The following is a 24,592-nucleotide window of genomic DNA, read 5'->3' as shown; positions in this document are numbered from 1 at the left end:
GTGATCTGCTACCTCTTCACCTTTCTTTTACATCTCCAGCCACATCTCCTTCCTGCTCACTTACCTTCAGCCTCCTGGGCCTCTGTGTTCCCCAAATACATCAGGCATACCCCTGTCTTACAGCCTTGGCACTGGCTGTTTCCTCTGCTTGGAACAGTTCCCTCAGGAAGACTCTTAACTCCTTCAGATCTTTGTTCAAATCTCATCTTCTCTATGAGACCAAGCCTTACCAACTTCTACAATATTGGAACTTTATTTCGCTCAATTTTGTCTTTGTTATAGCACATTTTAATTACTAATATCTACATTACTTACTTATTTGTTATGGTTATTGAGTATTGTCCGTGTCTCCTCACTAGAATATAATCTCCACAAATGCAGAGATCTTTGTCTCTTCTGTTTCTAACATGTCCCATGCACCTAGAATGATACTTGACAAATATCTTTGGAATGATCAAATTGTATTTAACGTAGAAATCTAAGTACTATGGAAAAAGTAGCAGTTCCTAAATTCCATATTCTTCATTACATTTAAAAGTCAGAGTTATAGTTATCACACAGTTATCCAGTAATGAGTTGCCGGGCGTGGTTATAGGGTTAAGCCTCAGACTGACCTGTTGGCAAAGCCACAAACGAGTCCCACCCAGCTTAGAGGGCACAGTCCTCTTAGCATAATTAGGCTTGACCATATAATGCTCCCTAGATCTTATCTTGGAAGCTAATGGGCTGTGGGAGGTGCAGCAAGTGCTGCCAAAACAAATGAAACTCACAAGAACATTGTAACTATGGTGACCACTACCTTGTTTACCTCTGGCTATAAAATAAAGGCTCAGCTTGCCTCTGGATCTCTCTCTGTGGCCTCAGCCAGGAATAGGAAGATCCACCTAGACCCAGCTTATTCTCTTTGTCTGTTATTTCTCCATCCATTCACCACCCTCACTCAGGCTTATGGAACCCTTGGCTGAGCTGGCTCGACACAATGAGTCTTAGTCACTTCATTAATGACTAAGACACTACTAAGTATTTCCATGGTACTTAACTTTAACCATGCATACTCTACTTTGTTTTTATGCTATTTAAGTTAAAATAAGTTGCCTTCTATTATGATTATGCCTAGTGTAAGTAGAGATTCTAGTTCTAAGTGCCAACGTATTCTAATTTCCAGTTTGACATCTTAGCAAATGCATGTACATGCTCTCTAAATGCTTTCCAAAAAGCCAGAACATTCAGAATAATGATTATGTCTAGAGAAAAAAAAAGGGTAATACTATTGAGAGAAGGCAAGAAGATGTATTGATAATTTTTACTTTTTTAGCTGGGTATTAGATATACAGATATTGGCTTTAATATATATATACTAGAGGCCCAGTGCACAAAAATTTGTGCACTCAGGGGGCAGGGGGAGGGGGGCCCCCCAGCCCGGCCTGTAACCTCTCGCAGTCTGGGACCCCTCAGGAGATAACGACCTGCTGGCTTAGGCCTGCTCCTGGGTGGCAGAGGGCAGGCCCAATCCCTAAGTGCAGCCCCTGGTCAGGCTCAGAGCAGGGCCAATTGGGGAGTTGGGGCGCCGCCCTGTCATGCACCACAGAGCAGGGCGGATAGGGAGGTTGCGGTGCCACCCTCAGTCACGCTCAGGGTAGGGCCGATTGGGGGGTTGGGGCACTGCTCCCTGTCACACTCAAGGCAGGGTCGATGGGGAGGTTGCGGCGCCACCCCCCTGTCACGCACAGAGCAGGGCCGATCAGGGGGTTGGGGCGCTGCCCCCTGTCACACACAGAGCAGGGCCCATCAGGGGGGTTGGGGCTCCGTACCCTGTCACACACAGAGCAGGGTCGATCAGGGGGTTGAGGAGCTCCCCCCTGTCACTCACAGAGTAGGGCCGATAGGGGAGTTGGGGCACCACCATCTGTCACACACAGAGCAGGGCGGATCAGGGGGTTGCGGTGCTGCACCCTGTCACACTCAGGGCAGGGCCAATGGGGAGGTTATGGCTCTACCCTGTCACACACAGAGCAAGGCCCGTGGAGGGGGATTGGGGCGCCACTCTCTATCACCCACAGAGCAGGGCCGATCAGGGGGTTGGGGCGCCACCACTGTCACACTCGGGGCAGGGCCGATGGAGAGGTTATGGCTCTACCCTGTCACACACAGAGCAGGGCCCGTTGCGGGGGGGGGGGGGGTTGGGGCGCCACACCCTGTCACACACAGAGCAGGGCTGATCAGGGGGTTGGTGTGCCACACCCTGTCAAACACAGAGTCGCAGGGCGATCAGGGGATTGTGGAGCTCCCCCCATCAGGCACAGAGCAGGGCTGATCAGGGGGGTTGGGGCGCCTTCCCCTGTCATGAACAGAGCAGGGTGGATAGGGAGGTTGTGGCCCACCCCCTGTCACACACAGAGCCGCAGGGCTATCAGGGGGTTTGGGCGCTGTCCCCTGTCATGCTGATCCCGGTGCCGGGAGGCATATTACCCTTTTACTATATAGGATAGAGGCCTGGTGCATGGGTAGGGGCCGGCTGGTTTGCCCTGAAGGGTGTCCTGGATCAGGGTGGGGGTCTCCACTGGGGTTCCTGGACAGTCTGGCTGAGGGGCTGAGGGCTGTTTTCCTGAAGCAAGTGACTGAAGCTTCCAACCGCTCCTTGTTTTCTTTCTTTTATTTTTATTCTGGGCCAGCTTTAGCTCTGAGGCCTGGCTGCTGAAAACATCGATACAATGTTGCTAAAGCCCGGCTGAATGAAAGCCGGTTTCTGGTGTTTTGTTTATCTTCTTATTTGCAACATAGTACATAGTTTCTTAGACTTGCAGCTAAGAGGCCGGCAAGTGAGGCGGGGAACGTTGGAGTCTGCAGCAAGCAAGCCTCATGTTCGCTTCCAGCTGCCTGGCTGCCAGCCGCCATCTTGGCTGACAGTTAATTTGCATATCCTCACTGATTAGCCAATGAAAAGGGTAGCGGTCGTACGCCAATTACCATGTTTCTCTTTTATTAGTGTAGATATCTCATACATCATATTTTACATCTATGAACTATCTACACTAATAAAAGAGAAACATGGTAATTGGCGTACGACCGCTACCCTTCCCATTGGCTAATCAGCGTATCCTTATGCAAATTAACTGTCAGCCAAGATGGCGGCCGGCAGCCAGGCAGCTGGAAGCTAACAGGAGGCTTGCTTCCTTCAGTGACAGAGGACTCCAACATTCCCCGCCAGCCTCTGAGCTTCAGTTGGAAACATAGTAGCATTTATAGAAGATAAACAAAACTCCAGAAACCTCCTGTCAGTCAGCCGGGATCTCAGAGCTGGAGTCGCAACATTGTTTCGAATACAGAAAACAAAGGCCAGAAACCTGCTTTCAGCCGAGCCTCAGAGAGAAAGCCGGCTCTCAGCTCCAGTGACAGCCATAGAAGGTAAATAAATGCCAGAATAAAAAAAAAAGAAAAAAAGGAGAGGTTTGGAGCTCCAGTCACCCGCCAGCCTGAAAACGGCCCTCAGCCCCTCACCCAGACTGGCCAGGCACCCCAGTGGGGACCCCCACCCTGAAGCAACAAGATGGCGGCTAATTTGCATACTGAAGGCAGGCGGCAGCAGGCAAGGCTGTCTGCGGTCTGGGACCCAGATCTGTGACCCTGCCGGGCGGGATCAGCGGAGCCTCGAGGCCTCCCAGCACCGGGATCAGCGTGACAGGGGGCAACGCCCAAACGCCCTGATTGCCCTGCAGCTCTGTGTGTGACAGGGGGCAGCGCCCTAAACCCCTGATCGGCCCTGCTCTGTGGGTGATAGAGGGCGGCGCCCCAACCCCCTGATTGCCCTGCGGCTCTGTGTGTGACAGTGGTGGCACCCCAACCCCCCCACGAGCCCTGCTCTATGTGAGACGGGGTAGAGCCATACCTCCCCATCGGCCCTGCCCTGAGTGTGACAGGGTGTGGCGCCTCAACTACCCCCCCCCCCCACGGGCCCTGCTCTGTATGTGACAGGGGGCGGTGCCCCAGCTCCCCTATTGGCCCTACTCTGTGCGTGACAAGGGGGAGCTCCTCAACCCCCTGATTGGCCCTGCTCTGTGTGTGACAGGGGGCAGCTCCCCAACCCCCTGATCAGCCCTGCTCTGTGCATGACAGGGGGGAGCTCCCAAAACCCCTGATTGACCCTGCTCTGTGCATGACAGGGGGAGCTCCCCAAACCCCTGATGGGCCCTGCTCTGTGTGTGACAGAGTACGGAGCCACAACCCCCCTGATGGTCCCTGCTCTGTGTGTGACAGGGGGCAGCGCCCCAATCCCCTGATCGGCCCTGCTCTGTGCATGGCAGGGGGCAGCGCCCCAACCCCCTGATCGGCCCTGCTCTGTGCGTGGGAGGGGGGTGGAGCTGCAACTTCCCTATCGACCCTGCCTTGAGTGTGACAGAGGGTGGTGCCCCAACCCCCCAATCGGCCCTACCCTGAGCGTGACTAGGGGTGGCATCACAACCTCCCCATCTGCCCTGCTCTGTGCATGACAGGGGGCGGCGCCCCAACTCCCCAGTCGGCCCTGCTCTGAGCCCGACCAGGGGCTGCACCTAGGGATTGGGCCTGCCCTCTGCCACCCGGGAGCAGGCCTAAGCCAGCGGGTCATTATCTCCTGAGGGGTCCCAGACTGTGAGAGGGCACAGGATGGGCTGAGGGACCCCCTCTCCCCCCCCGAGTGCACAAATTTTTGTGCACTGGGCCTCTAGTCCTATCTAATAAAAGAAAAACATGGTAATTAGCCTTACCTCCGCTACCCTTCCCATTGGCTAAGCAGGGCAATATTCAAATTAACTGCCAGCCAAGATGGCAGCTGGCAGCCAGGCAGCTTGAAGCGAACATGAGGCTTGCTTGCTTCAGTGACGGAGGAAGCCAACGTTCCCCGCCTGCCACTGCCGGCCTCTGAGCTTGCAGTTTGAAACATTGTTACAAATATAGAAGCTAAACAAAACCCCAGAAACTTGCTTTTAGCCAGACAGGCCTCAGAGCTGGAGTTGAAACAGTGTTTTGATTATAGAACCCAAACAAACCACATATCTGCTTTCAGCAGCCAAGGCCTCAGAGCTGGAGCCAAGCCTCAGAGCTAAAGTTGGCCCAGAATAAAAAAAGAAAGAAAGAAAGGAGCGGTTGGGAGCTTCAGTCACCCGCCAGCCTGAAAACAGCCCTCAGCCCCGCACCCAGACTGGCCAGGCACCCCAATGGGGACCCCCACCCTGAAGGGGGTGTGACCAGCTGCAAACAGCCGTCAGCCCCTCACCCAGGCTGGCCAGGCACCCAAGCGGGACCCCCACACTGATTCAGGACACCCTTCAGGGCAAACCAGCCAGCCCCCACCCGTGCACCAGGCCTCTATCCTATATAATTAAAGGGTAACATGCCTCCCGGCACCGGGATCAGTGTGACAGGGGACAGCGCCCAAACCCCCTGATCGCCCTGCGGCTCTGTGTGTGACAGGGGGCGGGGTCACAACCTCCCTATCCGCCCTGCTCTGTTTGTGAGAGAGGAAGGCGCCCCAACCCCCTGATCAGCCCTGATCTGTGCCTGATCGGGGGGAGCTCCCCAACTCCCTGATCCGCCGTGCTCTGTGTGTGACAGGGTGCGGGGCCCCAAACCCCCCCATGGGCCCTGCTCTGTGTGTGATGGGGTAGAGCCATAACCTCCCCTATCGGCCCTGCCCTGAGTGTGACAGGGTGCAGCGCCCCAACCCCCTGATCCGCCCTGCTCTGTGTGTGACAGGGGACAGTGCCCAACTCCCCTATGGCCCTGCTCTGTTTGTGACAAGGGGGAGCTCCTCAACCCTCTGATGGGCCCTGCTCTTTGCGTGACAGGGGGGAGCTCCCCAACCCCCTGATCGACCCTGCTCTGTGCGTTACTGGGTATGGAGCACCAACCTCCCTGATTGTCCCTGCTTTGTGCGTGACAGGGGGTGGCACCCAAACTCCCCAATCAGCCCTGCTCTGAACCCGACCAGGGGCTGAACCTAGGGATTGGGCCTGCCCTCTGCCTCCCGGGAGCAGGCCTAAGCCAGCGGGTCATTATCTCCCGAGGGGTCCCAGACTGCGAGAGGGCACAGGCCAGGCTGAGGGACCCCCCTCTCGCCCGAGTGCACAAATTTTTGTGCACCGGGCCTCTAGTCCTATCTAATAATAGACAAACATGGTAATTTACCGTAACTTCGCTACCCTTCCCATTGGCTAATCAGGGCAATATGCAAATTAACTGCCAACTAAAATGGTGGTTAATTTGCATAAGTAGGCACAATGCTGGGAGGCGAAAGGGGAAGGATGGAAGAAGCCGCCTGCTGCTGCAGGTGATCAGAAACCAAGGAGGCAGCCAAGAGCTGCCTTGTGATTGGATAACCGGGTGCCTTTGCCCGCCCCGGGCCAGTGATTGCAGGAAGCAGGGGCGGAGCTGGCAATGGGAGCTGGGGGTCCCCTGCCCAGGCCTAACACCTAGGTCAGTGGCATTAGGCCTAGGCAAGGGCTGAGCGAGAGATCGCGGCGGGCTGGGGGTCCCCTGCCCAGGCCTAACTCCTTGGCCAGAGGCATTAGGCTGGGGCAGGGGTGGAGAAGGAGATCGTGGGGAGCTGGGGGTCCCCTGCCCAGGCCTAACACCTCAGTCAGAGGGTTAGGCCTGATCATGGGTAGAGCCAGCTATCGAGAGCAGGGGCGGAGTCGGCGATCATAGGGAGTTGACGGTCCCCTCCCCAGGCCTAAAGCCTTGGCCAGAGGCATTAGGCCTGCGCAGGGGTGGAACCAGCCATCGCAGGGAGCAGGGGCAGAGTCAGCGATCGTGGGCAGCTGGGGGTCCCCTGCCCAGACCTAACTCCTTGGCCAGAGGTGTTAGGTCTGGGCAGGGGCGGAGCTGGCCAAGGTGGGAGCTGGGGGTCCCCTGCCCAGGCCTAAGGCCTTGGCCTGAGACATTAGGCCTGTGCAAGGGCAGAGCCAGCGATCATGGGGAGCAGGGGCTGAGCCAACGATTGAGGGAGCTGGAGGTCCCCTGCCCAGGTCTAATGACTCAGCCAGAGGCGTTAGGCCTGGGCAGGGGCCAAGTCATTAATTGGTGTGAACTACAGAGGAAACACCTTTTCTGACCGCTCATTGGCTTAGCTCCCTGTATGCCACTGGTAATATTCTTAGTAACTTGGGTAATAAGAATCCAAATAGGTGATCTAGGGTTTTTTACCACACTCCTGGAGAAAAAAAGGAAGGTCCACTGCTGGAGGGTTAAGAAATGTCATATCCTGTCCTAGCTGGTGGTTTGTGACAAGTGAATAGCTATTTTTAACAAAAAGTTCTTAAAAGTTAACACCATGCTCCAAAATAAATCTTTGATTGAGTAAACATTTATTTGAGGGAAATGAAATGTAAGTGTAAGAGATGGGCCCAAGGGGAGATTAAGAGGATTGCAGAAAGGGGTTTCATTTCATCAGCAGGACAGGCACTGGTTTCTCATAAATTTACACTTGCAGACACATATTGCCACAATCTCTGAAGCCATGAAAATGTCCGTCTGTTCCTGCATCAGGTACATTCCCTGGAGCTTGGCTGGGGCACAGAGGGATGAGGAAGAGAAATAAACTGAGTCACAAGGAGATTTAGAGATGTTTTTAAGGGGAGTTTTCTGGGGCACTAGACCTTGAGTATCCTGAAGTTCCACCTCACCCTAGCCCTTGTCTTAGGCGAAGACTGCTTTTTAATGGGGGTGAGTAACCTTTGTAAGCATCTGGAAACACTTAGCCAACTCCCAGGGATGCTTGAACAGAACCCACACCTGCCCACAGGCAGTTCCTGGGACTTGAGAGGCTTGGGCCTTGGGCATGGGCTCTGGCTGCCCTTGACCACAGCCTCTGTGCACATGGGCAGTTATGTCAGAGGCTGTTGCTTGGTTACTATGATTCTGGGCTGGGAGATTCCAAACTGCCAAACTGTCAAACTGCCAAACTGCCCTGCTTGAATGCTGTGGCGTGAGGTGGTTGGCTAGAGAGCTAGTTTTGGGCTTAGAAGGCGCGAAAAGTGGAGGGAAGGTGAGGCTTCTCTGAGGCCCAGACTCTCCACCATGAAGAAGGTGTTTTCTCTTTTGAAGAATGCTGGCATGGTGGCCAACGCCCCCCCTACCAGCGGGGCCAAGGCCTCCCCTACCAATGGGGCCAAGGCCTCTCCCAAAAATGGGGCCAAGGTCCCCCCTACCAGCCAGGGGTGCAGTGTCATGGAAGCCAGAAGGCCCAACTTTCGAGACGACGATATGAATGCAATCCACTTAGCAGCCAGAGACGGCAATGAGTGGAGAGTGAAGCAAATCCTCTATTTCAGGAAAATTGACCTGAATTCAAGAGATAAGAAGCGCAGGTAATAGGGACTGCAAGGCTGTGGGTCTGAGGTCCGCTGGGAGGAGATGGGTGGACCTGGGAGAGGCATGCTCTTGCCTGGCTCAGCAGCTGAAGAGTAGCCTCCTGTCAGCCAGGGCTCTGCGCTGGCTTCCCTCCTGGGGCCCCACAGCACCTCCCTGCTGGACACCTGACCTGGGGGATAGCGCTTAGACCAACTTTATGAGCAGCAAAACATAAAGACCCACTCATAATTCCTCTTACAGAACACTTTCCTGACAACTTTTTAAAAAAATATATTTTATTGGTTTTTTACAGAGAGGAAGTGAGAGAGATAGAGTTAGAAAAATTGATGAGAGAGAAACATCCATCAGCTGCCTCCTGCACACCCGCTACTGGGGATGTGCCTGCAACCAAGGCACATGCCTTTGACCGGAATTGAACCTGGGACCCTTCAGTCCACTGGCTGATACTCTATCCACTGGGCCAAACTGGTTAGGACTTTACTGACAACTTTTAAGTTATTTAACTACATATCAATAATTGAAATAAAATTGAGTATATACAGCATTTTATATTTGATGTACACATTTTTATACCACAATGTTACACACTATAGAAAATTGAATAATGAGAGAGATAATTCCCATAATAGATCAACTTCTAGGCTAAAAGTTCTTTGGATAAGATCCAATAACTACTTTATATCAGTGTACACCTATGTTCTTTACTAAAAAATATTTTTATTGATTTCAGAGAGGAAGAGAGAGAGATAGAAACATCACTGTTGAGAGAGAAACATTCATCGGCTGCCTCCTACATGCCCCACACTGGGGATTGAGCCCACAACCCAGACCTGTGCCCTGTCCTGAATCAAACTGTGACCTCCTGCTTCATAGGTCGATGCTCACCTACTGAGCTACATCAGGGCTCACCTATGTTCTTTATTGTGGGACCTCAGAAGGAATTTGAAGTGGGAAGATGGCTGTGGTCCTGATTAGGAAGATTCAATTTCTGAAAGTGTGTGCTCTTCTTATGCTTATCAATTTTACAACCAAATAGATATGATCTAAGGTTTTTCAAGTTACATGTTACCATTTATCATTGTAATGAGATTAAGAACATTTTTGTATAGTAGACACAGGTTTATCATTTTAGATATCAACATGTGCTATAGATTTCCACAAAGTAGTTGTTTACTAATACCTGAAAAGACAGATCAATGATTGGAATAGAATGGGAAATGCCCAAGCACACAAATATATGTAAGACTTTAGAACTTGATGCTGGTGACATTTCATGTTTGTAGGAAATGGTCAGTGATAAAAGGTGGAAAAATATATGTTGAGTATTTGGAGAAAACTAGCTAGATTTTGATCTCCTCCAAATAAATTCCAGATTAAAAATTTTAAATATACAAAATGAGAAAAGTACCAGAATAAAACACAAATGCCTTTTTATACTTAAAAAAAATTTTTTTTATTGATTTCAGAGAGGAAGAGAGAAGGTGAGAGATAGAAACATCAATGATGAGAGAGAATCATTGATTGGCTGCCTCCTGCATGCCCTCCCACTGGGGACTGAGCCTGCAACCTGGGTATGTGCCTTTGATCAGAATCAAATCCAGGACCCTTCAGTGCCCAGGCTGATACCCTGTCCACTGAGCCAAACCAGCCAGGGCTATTTATACTTTTTTAAATGATTATAAACACTTCAAAAGCAAGATTTCTGGAGGTTGATTGAGCAATATAAAAAAATTCAAACCCTTGTCTGTCAGAAAATATTATTAGCAGGGTAAAAGAAAAAAGTACTAGCAAAATATTTGCAATTGTATGTGTATCAGAGAAAAAAAATGTTTTCATATTACAGAGAAGATTTTGAAATCAACAAGAAAAAACTAATTTGAAAGTGAACAAAGTACTTTTTGCATATGTACAAGTGACCAATGGACACAGGAAAAATATTTAGTGTCCTTGGTAGGACAAGGAATTTAATTTAAAAGAGGAAAATAATATTTTCCATCCACAAGGTTTGTGAAGATGACCAGTGAATATCCTTATATTGCTGCATAAAGTGTTTAAGTTGCTTTTGACTTTTGCCATAGGCAATTTGGTGCTGAGTACCACATTTAAAAATATATTTATACTAGAAGCCTGATGCACAAAATTTGTGCAAGGGGCTTGGCTCTCGCAGCCCCGGCTTCATCCGGAAGGACATCCAGAAGGTTGTTCGGCTGCCCGGTCTAATTAGCATATTATGCTTTTATTATTATAGATTCCCTATATGCATCAATTCTATTTATACTAAAATATCTTTATGAAATAATTAGATAAATTACACAGTTTGTTTTATTCAGCACTGCTTAAAATAGCAATATAATAAGAAGAAATATATCAGTTTGGTTATACATAAACCTAAACAGACTATGATCTTGTATTAGCCAAAAATAGATGCAAAATGTGATAAAATTTATTTCTGAGCATTTGTATTAAAAATGAGCGTTTCTTTAAAAAATCTGATTTCTGCAATGCACATGTACAAAAATTCCAGTAAATATTATTATGAATAAAATAATCCTGGGGAAGAGAAATAATATGAATCCTGCACAGATAAAATTGGTTGCTCACTTCCTGTTTTTTGGACTTATTTTTGAAATTTTTTTGAGGATTGGTATCTTCAGAAGGAAAGGGAATCTTTTTTACATTTATTTTTATTGTTGACACTGTTACAGATGTTCCCCTTCCTTTCCCCCCTCTTAGTGCCTTTCCACCCAGCCCCCTTCAGCCTTCACTTCATAGTTGTCTGTGTCCATGGGCTATGCAAATATGCATATACTAGAGGCCCGGTGCACAAAAATTTGTGCACTCGGGGGGGAAGGGGGGGTCCCTCAGCCCGGCCTGTGCCCTCTCGAAGTCTGGGACCCCTCGGGAGATAACGACCTGCTGGCTTAGGCCTGCTCTTGGGTGGCAGAGGGCAGGCCCAATCCCTAGGTGCAGCCCCTGGTCGGGCTCAGAGCAGGGCTGATTGGGGAGTTGGGGCGCCGCCCTGTCATGCACAGAGCAGGGCGGATTGGGAGGTTGTAATGCCACCCTCAGTCACGCTCAGGGTAGGGCAGATTGGGGGGTTGGGGCAGCGCCCCCTGTCACACTTAAGGCAGGGTCGATGGGGAGGTTGTGGTGCCACCCCCTGTCACGCACAGAGCAGGGCCAATCAGGAGGTTGGGGCGCTGCCCCCTGTCACTCACAGAGCAGGGCCAACCAGGGGGTTGGGGCACTGCCCCCCCCTCGCCCCCCCCCCCCCCCCCCCCCCCGTCACGCACAGAGCAGGGCCCATCAGGGGGTTGGGGAGCTCCTCCCTGTCACGCACAGAGTAGGGCCAATAGGGGAGTTGGGGCACCACCCCCTGTCACGCACAGAGCAGGGCGGATCAGGGGGTTGAGGCACCGCCCTCTATCACACACAGAGCAGGGCGGATCAGGGGGTTTGGGCGCCACCACTGTCACACTCAGGGCAGGGCCGATGGGGAGGTTATGGCTCTACCCTGTCACACACAGAGCAGGGCCCGTGGAGGGGGTGGGGGGGGGGGTTTGGGCGCCGCACCCTGTCACACACAGAGCAGGGCTGATCAGGAGGTTGGGGCTCCACCCCCTGTCACACACAGAGCCGCAGGGCGATCAGGGGGTTTGGGCGCTGCCCCCTGTCACGCTGATCTGGTGCCAGGAGGCCTCGCGGCTCCACTGATCCCGGTGCTGGGAGGCATATTACCCTTTTACTATATAGGATAGAGGCCTGGGGGCCGGCTGGTTTGCCCTGAAGGGTGTCCTGGATCAGGGTTGGGGTCCCCACTGGGGTGCCTGGCCAGCCTGGATGAGGGGCTGAGGGCTGTTTGCATCTGGTCACACACCCTTCAGGGTGGGGGTCCCCACTGGGGTGCCTGGCCAGTCTGGGTGAGGGGCTGAGGACTGCTTTCAGGCTGGCGGGAAGCTCCCAACCGCTCCTTTTTTTCTTTTTTTTTTCTTCTTCTGGGCCAGCTTTAGCTCTGGCTCTAGCTCTGAGGCTTCCGCTGCTGGTTTGTTTGCCGTTCTATAATCGAAACAATGTATAACTTCAGCTCTGAGATCCCAGCCGGCTATATTTGTTAGAATGTTTCAAACTGCCAGCTCAGAGGCCTGCAAGTCACTGGAACGTTGCAGTCTGCAGTCACTGGAGCAAGGAAGCCTCCCTGCTCGCTTCAGTGCATGGCTGCCGGCCACCATCTTGGCTGACAGTTAATTTGCATAAGGATACGCTGATTAGCCAATCAGAAGGGTAGCGGTCGTACGCCAATTACCATGTTTCTCTTTTATTAGTGTAGATGTTCTTTGGCTAATCTCTTTGAGTCCCCCCAATTCCCTCCCTCCCTCTGAGATCTGTCAGTCTGTTCCATGTATCCATGCCTCTGGTCCTATTTTGTTTGTTAATTTATTTTGTTCCACGTGTAAATGGGATCATATGGTATTTGTCTCTCTCTGACTGGCTTATTTTGCTCAGCATAATACTCTCCAGGTCCATCCATGCTGTCCACAAAGGGGATAAGAGTTCCTTCTTTTGTACAGCAGCATAGTATTCCATGGTGCAAATGTACTACATCTTTATCTACTCATCTGCTGATGGGCACTTGGGCTGCTTTTTATCTGTGCCTGTAGAGTGTATGCATATATCTAATTACACACATATGTGTTTTACTTTATATAGCTTTACTACACATAATATGTAAATGATTATAAATTAATATTTTTAGTTGTGTACTTATGAAAATCAAAAATCAAAAATAGTTCCCAGTATAGCTCAGTTGGTTGGAGAGTTGTCTGGTACCCCTCCTGTACACTGAAAGGTCACAGGTTCATTCCAGGTGAGGACACATAAATAGATTGTGGGTTTGATGCCTGGTTGGGGTACCTATGAGAGGGAACTGATCAATGCTTCTCCTTCACATTGATGTTTTTTCTCTCTCTCACTGCCCCCCCTTTCTCTAGAATTAATTAAAAATGATTTTTTAAAGTTAAATAATTTACTTTTGTCTTGTTTATGACAGATGTGTCCCATTTGTTACATTTTTGTCCCCCTCAACCCAGCCTCCACCCCACCACAGGCCTTTCCCATACTACTGTCTGTGTCCATGGCTTATGAATGTATGTATATATGTTCTTTGGTTAATCTCTTCCTGTTCCCCCATCCCCACCCTGAGATCTGTTACTCTGTTCCATGCATTCATACCTCTGGACATATTTTGTTCATCAGTTTATGTTGTTCATTAGATTCCACATATAAGTGAGATAAGTGATATTTGTCTTTCTCTAACTGGCTTATTTCTTTAAAAAATAGAAAATATAAGTGATTATTTCTATTCCAGAAGTATCATTTTAACTTATAAAAATTTTCTTAAAAAATATTGAACTCTCCCACTATGTTTATTCATTCTTTCAATCCATCTGTACATGAAACATAACCTGAATATCTATTATGTAGCAGACATGGTCTACTCAGACCCTTCCAGTCTATCTCCCAGACCCTTTTTTCACCCTTATAATGTTCATGTTGGCCAATATGAGCAAAATGAGAAACTGAAAATGAAAGTATTAGGACTTAGTCACAGTTGAAGCTTTTTTCTCCCTGGTTTCACACAAAAGTATTTCTGATGGTAGGAAATTGTAAAACCTTTACCTGCCCTTTTGAAAAATATAATAGTATTAAATAATGTTGATGATTGGGAACATCTCTTTTTCATACAATCTATACATCCAAATATTGGACAAAATGAGTCATCCTATTTATTTGAATCCTGCATTTCCTTTGGCTTAAGTTTTCTTGAAAATCAAAGTATGAATTACTTTAAAAAATTATTATTTTGCTTTTTCAGTTCTCTTCCCCCCATAAGGCTTTTAAGAACTAAAACTTATTTAAATGCCAACCATTGATTAGAACTGCAAGAGCTCTGTTGCACTCACCATTATTTCACTTAATGTAAAGCACCATGGATGGAATGGTGCCAGTATTTTATGTATCACTAAAATTTCTTAAATGCTGTCAATAACAATTTGTAACACATTCTGAATTAAAAATTGTATTCCAATGTCAGAGATGTTAAAGTGTGAGCAGATAAAGCATTTTAGAATCATTGAAATACTGTGTTCTTTCTGATCCTTAAAACAGGTCTGCAGAATAGGTGTAATGATATCATTTTACTTAATTAAAATGTTGTCTTTATAAAGTGGTAGTAATAATGATATTAACATTATCTAACAATTATTAAGCCAGTTTTTTGTGTGTGCTAGGAACTATAGTAAACACTTTGCATAGATTCTCATTTAAGCAAACAGTGGTGTCCTGGGAGATAATTATTATTTTTATCTCCACTTTGTTGATGAGGAAATAGAGGCCAAGTGATAGCTAAGAAGTGACAGTTAAAATAGGATCAGACCAAAGTTGAGCTGAAGTCCCAGGTCATCCTCTCTCTATTCAAATAGGCTGCTCCTTCATTAATGTGGTGAGAAACAAGAACTAATAAATATTGTACTGTTTTCAGAAGAAAGCAAAACATTTGTTTTGAAGTCATAGGGATAAATGTTTACAATTACATGGATAATTTATGTTTTGAGATAGTGCCCTCTAAGTTCCTAACAAGTCCTCTGACTCCTATAGGACAGCTCTCCACGTGGCCTGTGCCTATGGCCGTCCAAGGATGGCGAGACTCTTAATAGAGAGACGGTGCCAATTGGACCTTTGTGACAGTGAGAAAAAGACAGCTCTGATTCAGGTATGTACTTGCCAACTATGTCAGCATGAGATGGGGTTGATTTAATGATTTAGAATAAAAATGGATTAATCTCATTGACTATAAGTCATTGGTGAAAGACATGAGATGGGGTTGATTTAATTACTTAGAATAAAAATCAATTCATATCACTTAACAAAAGTTATTAGTGAAACTTGTGGAATGTTTATTTTGATTCCTAGAACTTATTATCTATTTCTTGGCTTAACACTGACAGGCCCTACAATATCAGAATGTGAAATGTGCGACTATTCTGCTAGACTACAGTGCAGATCCAAATGTAATAGACAACGATGGCAACACTGCTCTGCACTATGCTGTCCTTGGTCACAATAAAGCTATAGTGGAAAAGCTGCTTGCGCACAAGGCAAATACTGAACTGAAAAACAAGGTATAGCTCAAGTAGCCTTATTTATTAAATATTTGAAATACATGTTTTTAGTTTAGTTAAAAGCATTTTTAAAAATACTTTTGTATTGAGAGAGGAAGGAAGAGGGAGGAAGAAACATCAATGATGAGAGAGAATCACCCATTGGCTGCCTCCTGCACATCCCCTACTGAAGATTGAGCCCACAAATCCGGCATGTGCCTGACCTGTCATCAACCATGTCCTCTAGGTTATGGATCTGCACTCAAACACTGAGCCACACCAGCTGGGCACAAGCATTTTCTTTCTCACATACATATTCTGAATATAATATATCAGGCCCTGTCATCATGGAAACAACTCCAAAGCCCAGTCGGCGGGCTGGAGAGATGTAGTGTCCACTGTAAGGGGCAAAGCTCTGCCTCCCAGCTACCCTTCCACCCCAGAAGGAAGAACTTCCTGTTAGTGCCTGGGCGTGGGAGATGGGCTCAGAGCCCACTAAGGCTGAAGGCCTGGGGGAGTGAAGTGATGCTGGGGCCTGGCTGCTGTGCTGGCAGGGGCTTAGGAAATGGTGCTGCTGGGGATGGGTGGGAGGAGGAGGCCTAGTCCCCAGCAAGGGGAGCTGGGTGAGTGCAAGAGGGAAGAGGAAGCCCCAGTCCACAGGCAACAAAATAACAACAGGATACCACGATAGGAACACAGATTCTGGGAACCCGTACTGTAAATGTTTCCAAGTGAGATTTGGAGAAGGATGCTGCAGTTAATCTGTTGAAGAGGCAGTGGAGGGCATTTTAAAGGGAAGAACAGCCAGTGACTGCACAGGGGTGAGAAGATATGGGATCCTTTTTTAAAAACCCTCACCAGAGGATAGTTTTCCCCATTGATTTTAGAGAGAGTGGAGGGAAGGAATAGATGAGAAAAAGAGAGAGAGAAACATCTATGTGAGAGAGACACATGGTTTGGGTGCCCGCCCCCATGGACCCCCTATGGGTCTGGGGATCCAACCCGCAACCCAGGGACTTGCCTTTGAATGGGAATCTAACTCCCAACCCTTCCATGTGCAGGCTGACACTCCAGCCATTGCGTAACACTGGCCAGGGCAAAAGGGGCTACTTTTGATTTACTTTCTATATTATATGTGTAAGTTCAGAGGATCTTTCATAATTTTTAATATTCAATTTGGATATATGTGATTTCTTAAATTATAAATTGTTTTTGATGCTTTACAGCGTGACCTCACACCACTTGCACTTGCTAAACTTGCAAACAATGATGAAATGGTGAAACTATTAGAAAGAAGAGCTACAAAAGACGATCCGAGGAAATGGTACAATAGTTCGTTTTTTAAAATTTTATTTGGAGAGTACATTTATTGAAGCTGGGGACAGTGAAACAGGAAGCGCTTCAGATAGAAGAAGCGGGTGTCAGTTGGGACCATCCTAAGCTGCCAGAGAGATTCTAATAAGGCTGCAGGAGAAGACCAGATGTTCCTTTGTCCTGTGTTACCAGATCTGTACTCCAAGGCCACTCTCTATCTCATGGAGCATCTTTGTTTAGGGAGTGGAAGGTCGCATGAGGCCTTTCCAGAATAGCGAGCACCAGCTTGCCTGAGGTTCCATAATTGAGGTTGTCCCCTCAAGTGATCTCTTTGCCATAACAATGAAACTTTACCTCAGGTTTCAAAATTTAAATTATGCCTCACATGGAAGCCAGTCAACAGAAAGCTCTGAACCAAAAGTAGGTTATTGGTCCTTAAAATTGCTAAGGGCCCACCCATGACTCATCAGTATCCATGGGTGAGCAGTAGGATTGCATCTTCCAAGCCAGTTGGGGTGGACAGGGAGAGTAAGTGTAGTTCTCATGAAGATCTGCTGGCTCACAGTGCGAGCAGGTAGAGGAGGAACAGTCATCCTGGCTTCCGTTAGTTCCCTTTCTGCTGCTGGTGATTCGCTGCAGAAATACAGGGAGGGAGGTGCTGTCTGACTGCAGGAGGCGACGTGTTTGTACAAACACTCAGCTGCCAGTTACATAGCAGCTGAGATGCATGAGATACCACCAGGTGAGGACAGGTGACAACCAGAATTCATAACATCTGAAAACTGCAGCATTTGAATGTTAGAAGCCACGAATAGCCTACATTGGAGTTGATTTGGGATTCCAAAATAGTTTCGACAAATAAAGTTCATAAGTTTTCTTTCTTTCATTATTTTTCTGAGCATATCATTTTGCTGTATTATCTCATTTCATCCTCCTAACAACCTTCTTAAATAAGGTAGTAAGATTCTTATTTTATAGCAAAGAAGCTTGAGCCAAAGAAAAATTAATCATTTGAGAACAAATGGCTGTGGGTTATAGAACTAGGATGTGTGAGTTCAAGACATTTATGATATGTCAAACTAACTCTAATTGATTCACTGAACTATACTGCCCTCAAGTCATGATTGTTACACCTTATTTTTTTTTAATTACATGCATATTAAATCACTTGTATAACTTACGTATTTAAAGTGTATGGTATAATTAAAGTTTTAATATTAGTTCTGATATTATGTGAAATATTCTATGAATTTAGTATATTTGGAAACTATTTTGTGTTGATATTAAGAGAGTAATATTATTAATCACCATTTTTTGTACATAGGAAGCAACCAGTAATTTATGAATATAAAGAAGAAAGGAGACCCCAAACACTTCAAAGTAGCAATCTTGGTAAGACTTCAAATACTGAATTACTCTTGGTGCCCCTCACATAGATGAAATAAGAATACGAAAGTTTTGATAATGAAAGAATACTGTAAAAATACAAAACAATTTGTAATTTGCATATATAGTTTTTCTCAATCTATTTCTTAACAGCATAGTATTGAGTATTATTAACAAAGTTAATTGTAGGTAATTTAAAATGTGGTGCAATATTATTTGAAAAGAAATTCATTTATTTCGGTCTGACCCCTAAAATCCTATATGATACCTTTATGTAAAAAAGAAAAAAAATCATAATTTAGGATGTTGTATGTTTCTACTGTATTCACATGATAACAAATTGGGCTTGTTCTAAAATTAAATCTTACCTTTAGTTTTTATAGCGAATGGATTACATTTAGTAAATGAATACTTGGTATTACATAGTGATTTGTCTCACTGAAAAAGTAACTAAAATTAGGAAAGCAGCAACATTTTTTGGTTACCACAAAAAAACGGCAAACCATAAGGTTATAGCAGTTAGTCATTGTGTAACATCCCAATGAGATTGTTTCTTAAAGATTTCTACCCACAGTACTGAAGTCAGAAAGAAAATGCCTGTTGAGAAGCATAATGGATTTGAGATATTATACCAATAAGGTCTCACTATTATCAGCTTCATTGCTCAGAAGTCAAAACAGAATGAGATATGTTGACTTCATTAGTTGGATTATTGTAATTTCTCTAGAATATGATGCTCTGTAGCCATTGGTCAGAAGGTAATCATAATAAATACTCAAAGAGCCCAACCTAGGACTCAGGAAATGATAAAAAAAAAAAGTACAAAGGTGTTGCACAATAACAAAAATGCCAGTGTGCTACCCAGATGTGGCACTAGGTCTTTGTGCAATTGGAACTGTTTGAGGACACCTTGGACTTAGTGGACCTTTCTCAGAGGACTTGTGTAGGCTGGTTTGCAAGTTATAGGAAATATAAGGATGAACTAGCGTTTTGCCCTTGAAGGTGTGCATAATATGAAAGAGCTGTCCCTTGTTCATTTCTGTGTTGTTGTTTTTTAACAGAATTTTCAAAAAAAATGTCAAAAATAAGTCATTCATTTGTCCACTTAATGGTCTGCTATTTAACTCTCAGGTGTCTTTTAGGTGCTAAGTGTTATTCTGATGTTGCAGAATGGGAACATTTTAACAACACAGTCCTTGCCCTCTAAGAGCTTGTTAGTATCATTGTCATTTCTATTATTCACATTACTTCATTCAGTGCTACTAGCTGCCAGAGCGCACTGTGAGCTTATAATGATCCTTGTTTATTCTTTTGTGTTGGCATGTAGGATGTGCCAGAGTCTTTAAGTCCATGATGAGAATTAGGGTTTGAAACATGTGGGTGAGGCGTTGGCATGGTGGTTCAGTTGCTTAAAGTGTTGTCCCTGATATGCCCAGGTTGTGGTTTTGCTGCCTGGTCAGGGCACAAAAGTAGAATCACCCAATGAATGCATAAATAAGTGCAACCAATATTACTTCTCTCTAGTGAATTTCTTAAAAATTTAAAAGAAATAAAAAATGTGGGTGTGTTTTAAAGTAAGCCTGCAGCTGCAAATACGTTTGCCAAGCATTTCAATCCTATTTAGTTGGAGGAATTGTCAGGGTGATGATTTCATTTTCTTTATGGGAACTTTCATGCTAAAGAACCTGTTGTCAGTCATTAGGACTCTGTATTTTCTATTCTGAGTCAATCTGATTGTTGCTTGTTTCATATTATTTTCTGACATCATTGTTTCTTTTATCCTTTTCCAGCCTTTATTCCAATAGCTACAAATCTACAGGAATCTACAAAATCAGCACAAACCAAAACAAAATCAAAGACAGGTATTCTGTGAAATCAGCTTCTGACTGTAATCATGTATAACATATCAACCCAAATAATAACAAGTTCACATAATGCAATTTTGTTAGAGGTTCCTAAATCCACACCTTGGTTTGCTTATTCACTAGAAAACTTTAGGGGACTCAGAAAATAGTTGTGTTCATACCTGAGATTTATTACAGGGAAAGACCATAGTAAAATCAGCAAAGAGCAAAGATTATGTGTGTGACAAAGGGTGGAGGACACCAGGCACAAGCTTCCAAGTGTCCTCTCCCTGTGGAGTTCCCAGGAGCTCTTCATTACTCCAGGCTCAAATTCTGACAACACACGTGAAACAAGGTCATCTACCAGTCTTGTTAGGCTCAGTGACAAGGTTTTTAGGGCACTATGGCCACATGGGCATCTCCCCCATAACTTGTACCAAACGTCTAGATTCCCAGAAGGAAAGCAAGTGTTGACCATGAGCCCCATTGGTTGTACAAAGTGTTTAGATGCAGGGAGCTACTCTTCTCAGTTAGGGAAAGGTGGAAACCCTCCTCAGATTCAGGTTCAGACACCAACTGAAGGGCAGCCATTTAAGCAGGACTTTCTAAGGACAGCAGTCTTGAGCCTGCTGTAGGAAATGTTTCTGCACGGCAGTTAATCGCCCTGAATGAATTTTTGGTGTTGATTTAAAAATTTATTTTTAAAGCAAGCAATGTGACAAAATAATATGGTATTGGTTTCGGTTACATCATCCATAATTGCTTGCAAGGGTGGTTATTTTGTGGACTCCTGGTGAGTATTTTATAGGTATTTGTACTTAAATTAGTAGTGCAATATTAGGCAATGATAAGCCTTCTTTTTTATCCAATTAATGTTTGAAGATAATTTTTAGATAAAATCAGCATAATAATTTCTGATTTAAAATTAGAATAAAAAGTGTCTTTTAATTATATTGATGGTTTCATTTTTTAATTAATTGTTTTATTGCTTAAAGTATTACAAAGAGTATTACATATGTCTCCTTTTTTCTCGCCCTTAAAAATCCCCAGGCCTCCCCTACCCGCCAGTGTCTTATGTCCATTGGTTATGCTTATATGCATGCATACAAGTCCTTCGGTTGATCTCTTACCCCACCCCTCCTCCCACTCCTCACCCTCCCAGGCTTTCCTGCTGTAGTTTGACAGTCTGTTCGAGGCAGCTCTACCTCTGTATCTATTTTTGTTCATAAGTTTATAATGGTCTTTATTATCCATGAGTGAGTGAGATCATGTGGTGTTTTTCCTTCATTGACTGGCTTATTTCACTTAGCATAATGCTCTCCAGTACCATCCATGCCTTTGCAAATGGTAAGAGTTCTTTCTTTTTTACAGCAGCATAGTATTCCATCGTGTAGATATATCACAGTTTTCTAATCCATTCATCTACTGATGGGCACTTAGGCTGTTTCCAGATCTTAGCTATGGTGAATTGTGCTGCTATGAACATATGGGTGCATATATCCTTTCTGATTGGTGTTTCTGTTTTCTTGGGATATATTCCTAGAAGTGGGATCACAGGGTCAAATGGGAGTTCCATTTTTAGTTTTTTGAAGAAACTCCATACTGTCTTCCATAGTGGCTGCACCATTCTGCATTCCCACCAGCAGTGCACTAGTGTTCCTTTTTCTCCACATCCTCTCCAGCACTTGTTTGTTGATTTGTTGATGATCGCCATTCTTACAGGTGTGAGATGGTACCTCATTGTTGTTTTGATTTGCATCTCTTGGATGATTAGTGACTTTGAGCAAGTTTTCAAATGTCTCTTGGCTTTCTGAATGTCCTCTTTTGAAAGGTGTCTATTTAGGTCCTTTGGCCATTTTTTGATTGTATTGTCTTTCTTCCTTTTGTTAAGTTGTATGAGTTCCCTATTAATTTTGGAGATTAGGCCCTGATCAGAGATAACATTGACAAATATGTTTTCCCACACAGTGGGCATTCTTGTTATTTTGTTGATGGTTTATTTGCTGTGCAGAAGCTTTTTATTTTGATGTATTCCAATTTGATTGTTTTCTCTTTAGTTTCCGATGCCCTAGGAACTGTATCGGTGAAGAAATTGCTTCGGCATATGTCTGAGATTTTGTTGCCTTTGGATTCTTGTATTATTTTTATGGTTTCCCGTCGTACATTTAAGTCCTTTATCCATTTTGAGTTTATTTTTGTGTATGGTGTAAGTTAGTGGTCTAGTTTCATTTTCTTGCATATATCTGTCCAATTTTTCCAACACTATTTATTGAAGAGACTATCTTGACTCCATTGTATGTTCTTGCCACCTTTGTCAAATACTAATTGAGCATACTGGTTCAGGCCGATTTCTGGACTCTCTATTCTATTCCATTGATCTACATGTCTGTTCTGGTGCGAGTACCAGGCAGTTTTGAGAACAGTGGCTTTGTAATACAGCGTGATATCTGGTATTGAGATCCCACCTACTTTGTTCTTTCTCAGGATTGCTGCAGCTATTCGGGATCTTTTTTTATTCCAGATGAATTTTTGGAGAGTTCGTTCTAGGCCTGTGAAATATGCCATTGGAATTTTAATGGGAAGTGCGTTGAATGTATAGATTGCTTTGGGTAGTATGGACATTTTAATGATGTTGATTCTACCAATCCAAGAACATGGTATGTTCTTCCATCTGTTTTTGTCTTCCTTTATCTCTTTTTGCAACGTCCAATAGTTTTCTGAGTAGAGGCCTTTTACCTCCTCAGTTAAGTTTATTCCTAGTTAGCTTAATGTTTTTGGTTCAATGTTAAATGGGATTGTTTTTTTTTCTCTCTATTTCTGTAAGTTTACTACTGGTGTATATAAATGACATAGATTTCTTGGGGTTAATTTTGTATCCTTCTACATTGCCAAATTCATTTATTAGGTCTAATAGTTTTCTTGATGGAGTCTTTAGGGATTTTTATGTATAATATCATGTCATCTGCAAATAAGGACAGTTTTACTTGCTCTTTTCCAATTTGGATGCCTTTTATTTCTTCTTCTTGTCTAATTGCAATGGCTGATACTTCCAGGACTATATCGAACAGGAGTGGTGAGAGTCGGCATCCCTGTCCTGTTCCTGTTCTTAGGGGAAATGGTGTTAGTTTTTGTCCATTGAGTATGATGTTGGCTGTGTGTTTGCCCTATATGGCTTTTATTATGTTTGGTATGATCCTTCTATTCCCACCTTGCTGAGAGTTTTTATCAAAAATGGGTGTTGGATTTTGTCAAATGCTTTTTCTGCATCAATTGATATGACTATGTGTTTTTTTTTTCTTTTGATTTGTTTATGTGATGTATCACGTTTATTGATTTGTGGATATTGTACCATCTTTGCATCCCTGGGATAAATCCTACTTGGTCATGGTGTATGATCTTTCTGATGTACTGCTGGATCTGATTTGCTAAGATTTTGTTGAGAATTTTGGCATCTATGTTCATGAGGGAAATTGGCCGGTTATTCTCTTTCATTGTGTTGTCTTTACCTGGCTATGGTATTAGGGTGATGCTGGCTTCACAGACTGAGCTTGGAAGTGTTCCTTCCTCTTGGATTTTTTGTAATAGTCTGAGGAGGATCGGTTTTAGATCTTCCTTGAATGTTTGGTAAGACTCCCCTGTGAAGTCGTCTGGTCCTGGGGTCTTTTTGCTGGAAGCTTTTTGATGACTGCTTCAATTTCTTCCATAGTTATTTGCCTGCTGATATTTTTAGATTCTTCCTGATTGAGTTTTGGAATGTTGTATTTTTCTAGGAATATGTCTATTTCCTCCAGGTTGTCTAGTTTGTTGGCGTAGATTTGTCCATAGTATTGTTTAACAATCATTTGTATTTCTATGGGGTCTGTTGTTATTTCGCCTCTATCATTTCTGACTTTGTTTATTTGGGTACTCTTTGCTTTTTGGTGAGCCTGGCTAGAGGTTCATCAATCTTGTTTATCCTTTCAAAGAACCGGCTCTTGATTTTCTGTATTGATTTTTTGGTCTCTATGTAATTTATTTCTGCTGTAATTTTTATTTTATTTTATTTTATTTTATTTTTTATTGCTTAAAGCATTACAAAGGGTATTACATATGTGTTTTTTTCCCCCCCGCCCTTGACAATACCCCGGCTTCCCCTACCCCCCAGTGTCTTATGTCTATTGGTTATGCTCATATGCATGCATAGAAGTCCTTCCGTTGATCTCTTACCCCCCTCCCTCCTGCCCGCCAACCTTCCCCGGCCTTCCCGCTGCAGTTTGACAATCTGTGTGAGTTAGCTCTGCCTCTGTATCTATTATTGTTCAAAAGTTTATAATGGTATCTATTATCCATAAATGAGTGAAATCATGTGATATTTTTCCTTCATTGACTGGCTTATTTCACTTAGCATAATGCTCTCCAGCTCCATCCATGCCATTGCAAATGGTAAGAGTTCCTTCTTTTTTACAGTAGCATAGTATTCCATAGTGTAGATGTACCACAGTTTTCTAATCCATTCATCTACTGATGGGCACTTAGGCTGTTTCCAGATCTTAGCTATGGTGAATT

Source organism: Myotis yumanensis, unplaced genomic scaffold, assembly GCF_028538775.1.
Source record: "Myotis yumanensis isolate MYYU_CA2020_CCGP unplaced genomic scaffold, mMyoYum1.0.hap1 SCAF_1, whole genome shotgun sequence".
NCBI classification, from domain to species: domain Eukaryota; kingdom Metazoa; phylum Chordata; class Mammalia; order Chiroptera; family Vespertilionidae; genus Myotis; species Myotis yumanensis.
Note: the sequence above shows the minus strand (reverse complement) of the source record.